We start from the raw sequence: 13,709 nt of genomic DNA, 5'->3' as shown, positions 1-13,709 counted from the left end.
GTATTTCTGAATGTGTTTCTGACTCTACGATGTGCTCTGTGTGGTGTTGGTGTATGAGGCCCTGCAGCATGGCTGAGCAGTAATTGGTAGGGTGGTCAACCCGATAAGCGTTTGAAGATTGCAGGGAAAAACCTAAATGGTCTGACTGATACGATTTAAGGAGCTCTTAGAGGCATAGTGAGGCAGATTTTACAGTATGTTGGAACAATGATGTCACCACTATTCCACTGTAAAACCTCCACACACAGAAATAATGGATTTTCAGTCATTTTATTTATTTATTTATTCACTGTACTATTTCCCGGACAGCAGTACTGGCCTTGGACAAAATCAATAAGTGTACTTTCAATAAGTAACTGTCCTTTGAATTGCCTATATTCCATGTGGGAAAATAGGCAAATCGTGTATCGTATACTATCATTACTTTCCATAAAATCGTTCATATTCGCATTGCCAATATCAATCAAGCCTGTTAGTACCTTGATTGGATGATAAGGATATGGTTTTACTCTCTGGACCTGTTTCAAAGCAGCCCAAACTGTGTTCCCTTCAGCGTAGTAATTGATTGGATGATAAGGATATGGTTTTACATCTCTGTACCTGTTTCAAAGCAGCCCAAACTGTGTTCCCTTCAGCGTAGTAATTGATTGGATGATAAGGATATGGTTTTACATCTCTGGACCTGTTTCAAAGCCAGCCAAACTGTGTTCCCTTCAGCGTAGTAATTGCTCCAATTAGGAAAGTTAGACTTCAGATCTAAACACCTACTAGTTCAGTAGGAAGAATGCTGGGGTATTATACCACTTCTGCTTGTTTCTGGTTCATGTGCGGCATTATCTGTAACCATTGTAACAACAATGGCCTTTCGAATCATACTTTTGTAGTCCAATTGGGTCAAATTTAGATCAATGTTGATGCATGTCAAAACCTTGAAATACACTGCTATTACTATTTAGTCATTTCAATTTTCATATGAAGTTTTCTTGATATTTTGAGTTGTTGTTTTTCTATTTGTTATCCCATTAACTCGATTCAATTAAATTGCCATGCTGAGAAAGAAATACTTGCTATCATCTCTAAACCAGACATTTGGACCCCTAAACAACACATCCTGCAAAGATTTTGTCCGTTCTCATCAGTAATATATATATTTGTCTGATCAACACGGACCAATGCATAGTTTCTCCAATAAAAACACAACATGGTTTTCCTTGTCAAATTTCACAGTGCTTTGAGGATTCCATCTGGTGCCGAGCTGTTTGGGTCCTATTTCCTGGTGCGGTGTAATTTAGAAACCAATAACGATGGCCCTGGATGTTTGTTTTGATTGTGATGACTTGATAACCATCAACACCTCATGAATATGCATGAGGCTGCTAGCTAGGTTTCTTTGCTGCAATTTCCCAGAAGGGCAAAGTCTTAACTTCGTCATCTCTTATTAGTGAGTTGAAAGAACCATCTGAACTGCCTTGAGTGTTATTCTGTTGAACATCAAAGCCAATTGTTTTCAGAATATGGAATGAAGCCTCTCATAATAAATGTTTTCCTGTGACACACAAACACAGGTTAAATAGAACACACTTTCAGTAGCCTACAGCAGCATAAAGCCAGCCACCAAGACTATCATCATCATCATCATCATCATCCTCATCATCATCCCGCTCACCCTCACTACTATCATCAGCATCACCGCTATCCATCAACATCACTGTCGCCATCACAACAATAGTTGACATTTTGCATGTGTTCTCCCTACAACTTTTTGTCTTTGCCTGTCAGTCACTTCCATTCTGAACAGACCCATGTTAGACTAATCCCTTGTCCCCTGCCCTGCCATCCACAGGGAACTCCTCAGTCCTCTCCACCCCCTGCCCTGCCATCTACAGGGCACTCCACAGCAGGACATGCTTGCCTTAGTGGGAGGCTACATATAAATCCACTCCTAATCCTCTCTCTTCCTCCTTTTCTCCTGTAAATATACCTTTCTCATTTGCCCTTGGTCTCATTAGCAGCAGATATATTATTCTATTTAGATTGGCTCTCTGCCGCAGTTTCACACTCATATTGTTGAGAGTAACACTAGATCTTAGTCCTAACACACAAAATATGATGACAAAATATGGCATTTCACTTTCCCAATGTGCAGTGTGGCTGTTTTCCATGCCTCTAGCTGGAGCAAATATGATCCAGTTCCCTGAGAATGCTTTGAAAAAGGTTGGTTATAGCCGAATGAATGTGCTGGTTTCCCTCTTCTGCACCTCATCAAGGGTTCATTCTCTCTCCCTCTCTCTCTTTCTTTCTTTCTTTCTTTCTTTCTCTCTCTCTCTCTCTCTCTCTCTCTCTCTTTGTGTCTGGCCTGTTAAGTTGTGCAGGGAGAGAAGCCTATACAAAGAGAATCCCTGATCAACCTCAGTACATGAATACAGTCAAACACAGGAAGACCCAAACAGGGACGCCTCTTTCTTTACCACAACAATAGAATTACAAATCCTATTCAACAAGGCGTGAGCTATAAGCAAAAAAATAAACCTTGCACATAATAGCAAGTATTAATACTCCTTTTTCATTTTTCAGTGGCTTGCAGATTGTATCTAAAACGTCAGAATTAATGTCGTTTTTTTTTTTTTTTTTTTTACCATTGCATAAGAATTCATTCATTTTGATATTAATGTATTATTGTCAAAATTATAACGTTTTTTTTATTGGTAGAAGTTGTCTCAATAACATCTGTATTTCTATGAACTATTGATCCCTATATTGATTACACATGCTCAGTCTTTGACTCTCTCTGTGTGTTTTACCTGTGGATCCTCAAGCATACCTTTGAATTAGTACCACACAAAATTACCGTGGTGTTGTTTCTCAGCAGGCAATTCGCTATGTGTGTTAAATGTCTTGTATATTTAAATGTCTAACTGAGTGATGAATTAAGAGCATAATTTATGAAATTATTCACCAAATAAAAGTTTAAATGCAATACATCAGGGGGCTGATAGGCTTATTAAATACATTTATTTGCCATGAATCAAATGCCTCTTGCTCGATCTCCCTGCACTCTTTCATTTACTAAATGTATTCATCTATTCTCTTTCATCCATCTGAGATGTTATCCAACCTTTGCTGTATCAGTGTAATTGCAGTCTACAGAAAGTGTCACCGTACTGTGGTCATCTACTCCTAAAACTCCATCGATGGTCTTTTACTTTACTTGATATTACTCTTGGTACATTTTGAAAACACAAAGACAAAAATGGCATGTTTTGTAATGGATTAAATACCATCTGTAATTATTGTCCATGTTAAATTAATAATCTTAACTGTTCAGATTGAATGATTTTTTACACATTTTCCAAGACCATGCACAAGAAAATCTCATTTCCGTAACACTTGTAAAGTAAAAACAAACAAAAAACATAGGAAGGTGGAAATGTAAAAAAAAATTTTTTTTAAATAAAATCTGGAGAGTTTCAAAAATATACGTTTGATAAAATTACATTTTGATTTTAAATATATTTCCATTTGAATCCGTTCTCATTACTGTAACGTGTGGCATGTTCATAACCTGGATGGTTTATTATTTATGTTTTAAACAATTATTATAATTATTGTTTCAAAAGTACCCAAATATAGAGAGCAAATCATTTTATGCACAGCTCAAATATTTTGAATTCTGTAATAATATTCTAGGAATATTTGATCATTGATGTTGCATTTTGGTAATGAGATCCATGTTACAGTAGATGAGAGACTGCATTATGGTAATGAGCAAATGAGCAAACAGTGCTTCATCAAGAGCAAAAAATATATCATTTTTAAACATAGTAACAATCTGAAGCATTAAGCAATGCTTTAATCATCACAACAAAGGAATCATTAACTCCCCACCACTGCCCAGCTCCTCCCTATTCCTCTTGTGTAATTACATTACACATCTAAACTCTATTAGCATGCAATTACAATGCAATAACATGATTACAGTTTTACTAGTGTAGACTTACAATGTTACAACCAACGCCTAAAAGAATGCTAATCGCTAACTAGCTAGCTGGCTAGCTAAATGCCATTTAGCTAAATGCACTAGCTAGGGCAAAGCAAACATTAGCTCTAATACAGGTTGCTACAAGTGGTGGTGCTACAATCTAGATCAGCATGTTGTTTGTGCAATGGCATGTTCTGAATCAGCCTATTCTAAAATCTTTGTTTAAATGCTATTCAAATGTGATTAGGGTCCCCTGGGAAACATCAGCCAACACTTTGGTTCCTACCCTACCATAACTCCTACCTGGCTTTTTCATTTGTTGTCATGCCAAACAGCACCAACCATAGAATTAGAATAACTAATATATTTCTGTGATTAAAACAGTTAACCCAAGTGTTCTGATCTATAGCGCAGGTCAAATCGCAATCTTTGGTTGAAAAATAGCAATAAGATGTTTTTGGGCCCATATCGAGCAGCCCTACTAACAACTTGGTGACAGTATATGCAAACATTTGGTGGCACAGAAAGAAAGGAAAATGACTATCTTCTTCAGGAGATGAGCTTCAAACGTAAGTAGGGATTCACATTGGCCCAATGTAGGCCAAATCTCAATCAATTTAAAAATCTATTTTTCTGGTGCTTCTAAATTGTATGTGGTGCTCCTAACATTTCTACCAATGTAAAACAGTGTTACCATTGAACATTATTCAAAAAGTATTATTATTATTGTTATTAAATCATTATTATTACAACACAGGCATGAAAGCAACGTTGTGCATTGTTACCAAACACTTCTGTAAGGACAAGGGAGTCGGCAATAACACTCTTGTCTGCAACCTTTCTCTATATACCTCTTTTCCTTTCTTCTGTACTCCTCAAGAAGCTCTAGATTCATGTACAGTTACTATCTATGCTTTTCCACCCTGGCTTCTGATGCAGCCCTCTTTCCTTATCTGCCAATCTTAACAACAAGACGTTTAGATTAACACAATTGTTCTGTTTATTAGACTACTACATCACTACACAACCCCTACATTTTGAGTCTGTCGGATGTTTTGATACCTGAAAAGTAGACTTATGGGGATAGTTCATCCAGATTGCATCATTGGTACATCGGTTTCCTTAACCTGTAAGCAGTCATTGGACAAGGTAAGACCGCATTCTCTGCTTTGGTTTTGTTTAGCATTTTATAGCACAAAACCAATGCAAGGGGGTTATCCTCAATATAAGCATTTTCACATTCCAAGTCCAAATCATCCCAAAGGTGTCAACAATTGATTGCCTCAATAAAGTTGCCTCAAGATGATTTGGAAATGAAAAGCGAAAAATGCTAATATCAGGGATTTTCACTTGCATTGGTTTTGTGCTCTGAAAGCTAAAAAGGAGACAGTGACCAGGTAAACAAAACCCAAGCATGGATTGCTGTCTTATGTTGTTCATAGACTGCTGAGAGGGTAGGGAAACTGATATGTCATTTGTGTGTTTACGTCCACATCCCAGGGCATTAATTGTGTAGACACACCTCTATGCAAAAAACCCCACATGAATAAGAAAAGATAAGCAGCAAATAAGATATGGAAATCATATGGCGTTCCTTTTTTTTCCTGTTGGTGTTGAGGCATACAGCTGGCTCTACACAATCAATTTGCATAAAAGTTAGTAGAGGTGCTGATTAACGATGAGTAAGCTATAAAATAAAGATAGTCACACACTATGTATAAGCTCCCAGTAATGTCTATGGGTAAACCACCGTTTCGTCAACCTTCTTGTACTCAATCTGACAATTGATCTTTTGACGTTTGAGTGTGTAACGCCCCTTCAACAGTTTACATCAAAGTTTGTCAGGTGTTTTCAGATCTCAAAAGTAGCACAATGTCAAGAGTCCACTACGCATGCAAACAATTAGAACATCGTGCTATATGCCTCCGCCCCAAATTAATAATTGTATTTATTTTTTATTTGGATCCCCATTAGCTGTTGAAGAAGCAACAGCTATTCTTCTTGGGGTCCACAGAACACATAAAACAGATCAAATACAGAACACTAATGGACAGGAACATGAAACAGAAATTTAAACTACGAATAATTAACTGGCTGAACAGACAATTTGGTACTTTCAGCATGTCAATACTTATAACAAAGACCAGTAGTGATGCAGTCAATCTCTCTACCACCTTAAACAAGTAAAGACTAACCTGCATGTTATTGACGTTGGCCCTCTGTGTACATTTGAGAGCCAGACGTGCTGCTCTGTTCGGGGCCAGCTGCAGCTTTTCTGAGTCCTATTTTGCCACACCTGACCATACAACTGGAAGGTAATCAAGACGCGACAAAACCTGAGCACTGCAGGACTTGTTGAGTCGCATGTGATGTTAAAAAAAGCAGAGCATTTCTTTATCACCGACAAACCTCTCCCCATCGTTTACAACAATAGAATCAATATGCTTTTAACGTGACAGTGTACAATCTAATAGAACACCAAGAACTTTAGTTGTTAGTGTAAAAGATGAGCACAACAAATCTGGAAATTATTTGGGGGTCATTTTTTCCATTCGTTTTGGATTGTTTGCAAACAGCTGGATCTACAAAACAGATGGTGTAGGATGGGAACATTTGTTGACAGAAGACCACTTCTGCGTTCTGAAAACAGACAAACTTTAGATTTGTAAGTGTAATGTGCCTTTAAAAAGCCTAATTATAAATGGTAACTCAGTGTGGCCCCTACAGTATATTTTCTCTAGCAGTGGTGGTACTGAAAAGGCCGTGAAAGGGGGAAGGGGTGGCGGTTGTTCAGATTTTTTCTTCAGGTTTTCACACTGTCACACCTTTCTAATACTCTGAATGATCGGCTATGAAAAGCCAACTGACATGTATTCCTGAGGTGCTGACCTGTTGCACCCTTGACAACCACTGTGATTATTATTATATGACACTGCTGTTCATCTATGAACATTTGAACATCTTGGCCATGTTCTATTATAATCTCCACCCGGTACAGCCAGAAGAGGACTGGCCACTGCTATTAGCCTGGTTCCTCTCTAGGTTTCTTCCTAGGTTCTGGCCTAGGGGTTTTTCCTAGTCACTGTGCTTCTACACCTGCGTTGCTTGCTGTTTGGGTATTAGGCTGGGTTTCTGTACAGCACTTTGAGATATCAGCTGATGTAAGAAGGGCTTTATAAAGCAAACGTAGCTAACAATTTCAGAAGCCATTACGGCAGAAAAAAAATACATAATCAATTCATGCTATTTCTAATCTATTATACTGTAAATAGTTGAATCAATAATTTTGCTCAAACATCAAGTATTACAAAACGAAAACGCTAGCTTACCTTGTAGCCATCGTTGATCTTCTCTTCTTAGTAATGCGTTATGGGTAAAACAAAACAAAACATTTTAATAAAAAAATTATAAATTACTTTGTACAGGAACTTGAAGAATGGTAATCAGAAACATCCACTCGGACACACGTTTTTTTTGTCTAAAATGTAACTAGTTTGTAATATGAGTAGCCAGGAATGATAAAGTTCTTTGAGTATGCAACACTTTAAACAATATATCATTGGTAGTAATTAAATAAACTGAACAAAAATATGAATTAGTTACAGTTCATATAAGGAAATCAGTCAACTGAAATAAATTGGTCACCGATACATAAAAAAGACGTAGGGGCGTGGATCAGAAAACCATGGTACTTATACAGTACCAGTCAAAAGTTTGGACACCTACTCTGTCACACCCTGACCTTAGAGAGCCGTTTTATTTCTCTATTTGGTTAGGTCAGGGTGTGATTTGGGGTGGGCATTCTATGTTGGCCTGATATGGTTCTCAATCAGAGACAGCTGTTTATTGTTGTCTCTGATTGGGGATCATATTTAGGCAGCCCTTTTTCCCACTTCCTGGTGTGGGATCTTGTCTACAGATAGGTGCCTATGTGCACACCAGTAGCTACACGTTTCGTTTGTTCTTCATTGTTTTGTTTGGTGAGATTCAGTTTATAAAAAATATGTGGAACTCTATGCGCTCTGCGCCTTGGTCTCATCATTACGACGAACAACGTGACATACTCATTCAAGGGTTTTTCTTTGTTTTACTATTTTCTACATTGTAGAATAATATATATATAGATATATATTTTTTACATTGTTTACATCACAATAGTGAAGACATAAAAACTATGAAATAACACATATGGAATCATGTAGTAACCAAAAAAAGTGTTGGTAAAAGACCAAGTCCATATTATGGCAAGAACAGCTAAAATAAGCAAAGAGAAATGACAGTCCATCATTACTTTAAGACATGAAGGTCAGTCACTCTGGAAAATTTCAAGAACTTGAAAAGTTTCTTCAAGTGCAGTCGCAAAAACCATCAAGCGCTATGATGAAACTGGCTCTCATGACGACCGCTACAGGAAAAGAAGACTCAGAGTTACCTCTGTTCACCCAGAAAATGGCGTTGGAAGAAATGGCAGCAGTTTTACTGGCGCCCAAAAAATTGTGCTATTGTGTGGGGGTTTTTCGCGTTATTTGTAACTTATTTTGTACATAATGTTTATGCAACCGTATCTTACGGCAGAAAAGAGCTTCTGGATATCAGGACAGCGATCACTCACCTCGGATTAGACAACGCACCAGACATTCTCCAAACACCCCACAGGGCCGACATCCCCGTTATTTGCAAGAGGAAGCAACGCAGGTACAGAGGACAAAGAGCAGGATGCCTGGTCAGGACCCGAAAAAGGCGGGTGGAAAGCTGCCATTACCGTCAATACTACTCGCCAACGTGTAATCATTGGACAATAAATTAGACGAGGTACGATCACGAATATCCTACCAACGGGACATCAAAAACTGTAATATCCTATGTTTCACGGAATCGTGGCTGAATGACGACATGGATATTCCGCTAGCGGGATATACGCTGCACCGGCAAGATAGAACAGCACACTCCGGGAAGACGAGGGGTGGCGGTCTGTGCATATTTGTAAACGACAGCTGGTGCACGAAATCTAAGGAAGTCTCTAGATTTTGCTCGCCTTAAGTAGAGTATTTTGTGATGAATTGCAGGCCACACTACTTGCCTAGAGAGTTTTAAATAAGTAAATTCGACCACAACTTTATCCTCCTGATTCCTGCGTACAAACAAAAAATTAAAGCAGGAAGCACCATAAAAAAGTGGTCAGATGAAGCAGATGCTAAACTACAGGACTGTTTTGCTATCACAGACTGCAACATGTTCCGGGATTCTTCCGATGGCATTGAGGAGTACACCACATCAGTCACTGACTTTAACACGGAAGCTTACAAGAAATCCTGCTATGCCCTGCGACCATCAAACAGGCAAAGCATCAATACAGGGCTAAGATTGAATCATACTACACCGGCTCCGATGCTCGTCTTATGTGGCAGGGCTTGCAAACTATTACAGACTACAAAGGGAATCACAACCGTGAGCTGCTCAGTGACACGAGCCTACCAGAGCTGCGGGGCCAGATGGATTACCAGGACGTGTGCTCCCGGCATGTGCTGACCAACTGGCAGGTGTCTTCACTGATATTTTCAACATGTACCTGATTGAGTCTGTAATACCAACATGTTTCAAGCAGACCCCCATAGTCCCTGTGCCCAAGAAAACAAAGGCAACCTGCCTAAATGACTACAGACCCTACGTCCATAGCCATGAAGTTCTTTGAAAGGTTGGTAATGGCTCACATCAACACCATTATCCCAGAAACCCTAGACCCACTCCAATTTGCATACCGCCCAAAAGATCCACAGATGATGCAATCTCTATTGCACTCCACACTGCCCTTTCCCACCTGGACAAAAGGAACACTTATGTGAGAATGCTATTCATTGACGACAGCTCAGCTTTCAACACCATAGTGCCCTCAAAGCTCATCACTAAGCTAAGGATCCTGGGACTAAACACCACCCTCTGCAACTGGATCCTGGACTTCCTGACTGGCCGCCCCCAGATGGTGAGGGTAGGTAGCAACACATTTGCCACGCTGATCCTCAACACTGGAGCTCCACAGGGGTGCGTGCTCAGTCCCCTCTTGTACTCCCTGTTCACCCACGACTGCATGGCAGGCACAACTCCAACACCATCATTAAGTTTGCAGACGACACAACAGTGGTAGGTCTGATCACCGACAACGACAAAACAGCCTATAGGGTCAGAGACCTGGCCGGGTGGTGCCAGAATAACAACCTATTCCTCAACGTAACCAAGACTAAGGAGATGATTGTGGACTACCGGAAAAAGAGGACCGAGCACGCCATCATTCTCATTGAGGGGGCTGTAGTGGAGCAGGTTGAGAGCTTCAAGTTCCTTGGTATCCACATCAACAACAACTAGAATGGTCCAAACACACCAAGACAGTCGTGAAGAGGGCATGACAAAGTCTATTCCCCCTCAGGAAACTTAAAAGATTTGGCATGGGTCTTGAGAACCTCAAAAGGTTCTACAGCTGCAACATCGAGAGCATCACTGCTTGGTACGGCAATTGCTCGGCCTCTGACCGCAAGGCACTACAGAGGGTAGTGTGTACGGCCCAGTACATCACTGGGGCTAAGCTGCCTGCCATCCAGGACCTCTACACCAGGCGGTGTCAGAGTAAGGCCCTAAAAATTGTCAAAAACCCCAGCCACCCCAGTCATAGACTGTTCTCTCTACTGCCGCATGGCAAGAGGTACCGGAGTGCCAAGTCTCGGACAAAAAGGCTTCTCAACAGGTTTTACCCCCAAGCCATAAGACTCCTGAACAGGTAATCAAATGGCTACCCGGACTATTTGCATTGTTTCCCCCCCCCCCCTCCCACCCCTCTTTTTATGCTGCTGCTACTCTCTGTTTATCATATATGCATAGTCACTTTAACTATACATTCATATACATACTACCTCAATTGGACCGACTAACCAGTGCTCCCACACATTGGCTAACCGGGCTATCTGCATTGTGTCCCGCCACCCGCCACTCACCACCCGACAACCCCTCTTTTACACTACTGCTACTCTCTGTTCATCATATATGCATAGTCACTTTACCATATCTACATGTACATACTACCTCAATCAGCCTGACTAACTGGTGTCTGTATGTAGCCTCCCTACATTTATAGCCTCGCTTCTGTATATAGCCTGTCTTTTTACTGTTGTTTTATTTCTTTACCTATTGTTCACCTAACACCTTTTTTTGCACTATTGGTTAGAGCCTGTAAGTAAGCATTTCACTGTAAGGTCTACACTTGTTGTATTCGGCGCACATGACAAATAAACTTTGATTTGATTTGATTTGCAAAGGATACGTTCATTAGAGTTAACTGCACCTCAGATTGCAGCCCCTAAAAATTATTCACAGAATTCAAGTAAATGCTTTACGGAGTTCAAGTAACAGATACATCTCAACATCAACTGTTCAGAGGAGACTGCGTGAATCAGGCCTTCATGGTCGAATTGCTGCAAAGGAACCACTACTAAAGAACACCAATAAAAAGAAGAGACTTGCTTGAGCCAAGAAACACAAGCAATGGACATTAAACCAGTGGAAATCTGTCCTTTGGTCTGATGAGTCCAAATTTGAGATTTCTGGTTCTGACTGCCGTGTCTTTGTGAGATGCCAAATAGGTGAATGGATGATCTCCGCATGTATGGTTCCAACAGTGAAGAATGGAAGAGGAGATGTGATGGTGTGGGGGTGCTTTGCTGGTTACACTGTCAGTCATTTATTTTGAATTCAATGCACACTTAACCAGCATGGCTACCACAGCATTCTGCAGCGATACGCCATCCCATCTGGTTTGCACTTATTGGGACTATCATTTGTTTGTCAACAGGACAATGACCCAACACACTTCCAGGCTGTGTAAGGGCTATTTGACCAAGAAGGAGATTGATGGAGTGCTGCATCAGATGACCTGGCCTCCATAATCACCTGACCTCAACTGCAGAGTATTGGAAAAGCAGCCAACAAGTGCACAGCATATGTGCGATCTCCTTCAAGACTGTTGGAAAAGCATTCCAGGTGAAGCTGGTTTAGAGAATGCCAAGAGTGCGCAAAGTTGTCATCAAGGCAAAGGGTCGCTACTTTGAAGAATCTAAAATCAAAAATATATTTTGATTTGTTTAACACTTTTTTGGTTACTACATGATTCAATATGTGTTATTTCATAGTTTTGATGTCTTCACTATTATTCTACAATGTAGAAAATATTTTTTTAAATTAAGAAAATCCCCTGAATGAGTAGGTGTGTCCAAACTTTTGACAGGTACCGTATGTTCAAACTACAGACGCACTGACAGATATGTAAATATTTAATGATCAATATGCCATTGATCATCAACTAATATGCAAATTCATTATTGATGACCACATGATTGAAATAAAATGAATATCAAACTGACATATAATTTTGCTGACACCTCAATAACAATACTTCCATCTGCTAGCTTGACCTTTTTTTTGCTGGGTCGTCAACTCTGCACTGCACACAAACTCTCTGCCTCTATCTGACAGGCATGGTAGGAGTCAGTTGTATTATATGAGAACATTGCCCCCTGCTGATATACACAAGCAAATACTATAAAAAACAGAAGAGTCACTACCTCCCGAATGGAGCAGCGGTCTAAGGCACTGCATCACATTGCAGTTCTTGAGGCATCACTACAGGCCTGGGTTTGATCCCAGGCTGTGTCACAACCGGCTGTGATCGGGAGTCACTTGGGGCTTCGCACAATTGGCCCAACATTTTTAGGGTAGGGTTTGGCGGGGGGGGGGGGGGCGCATCGCGCTTTAGCGACTCCTTTTGACGGGCCGGGCACCTTCAGGCTGACTTCGGTTGTCAGTTGAACTGTGTTTCCTCTGACATATTGGTGTGGCTGGCTTCCGGGTTAAGTGGATGGGTTATCAACACAGCATTATTTCACACTGGGAACCTTAAGGAAAGAATAAAAACCAGTAGTGATGTGATCCTTAAATGTTGTGATTGAATAGCTCTGGTATAGGACGAAACTTCCATGTACTGGTTTCTAATATTCCATTTAGTGAACTCCAATTGGATGTCTCAAATGTCTCATGAGGCTAAATCTTTGCTGAACCAACAATGTGCAGTACACGGATGAATGCCAATGAATGATCAATAGCATAGACACCAGCTCATTCTGAGAAAAAAAAGTAGCTTGAAGCATACTGTGTAGAGACCAATGATCTTAATAGATATATTTCTTATAGACCTGACATACACTGAGCCAAAAAAATCAAAGCAACATGTAAAATGTTGGGCTCATGTATCCTGAGCTGAAATAAAATATCACAGAAATGTTCCAAATGCACAAAAAGCTAATTTCTCTCAAATGTTGTGCATAAATTTGTTTACATCCCTGTTAGTGAGTAGGCTATGATAATCCATCCACCTGACAGGCAACATATGTCAAGAAGCTGATTATAATCAAAATCTAAGCTGTTGGGGGGGGGGGGGGGGGGGGGAGTACTAAGCTAACATATGGAATTGTTTTAAGATGGTAATACCATGGATCATTTAGCTATTTGATTTTGAATTTTAGGAACCCTTAAGGTATACTAGAAAAATTGAAGCGCATTGAATTACACATTCATAAATGGTAAAAAAGGCAGTCAGAAATTAAATCAGAAGGAATACGATTTTGAAAAATGTCCTATATCTAGGAGGTATAAGAAAGCTCAGGAAATGATGGTATTTATCTTTTGTATT

This window comes from Oncorhynchus mykiss, chromosome 28, assembly GCF_057628025.1.
Source record: "Oncorhynchus mykiss isolate SJ-2025 chromosome 28, ASM5762802v1, whole genome shotgun sequence".
In the NCBI taxonomy this organism is placed as follows: domain Eukaryota; kingdom Metazoa; phylum Chordata; class Actinopteri; order Salmoniformes; family Salmonidae; genus Oncorhynchus; species Oncorhynchus mykiss.
Note: the sequence above shows the minus strand (reverse complement) of the source record.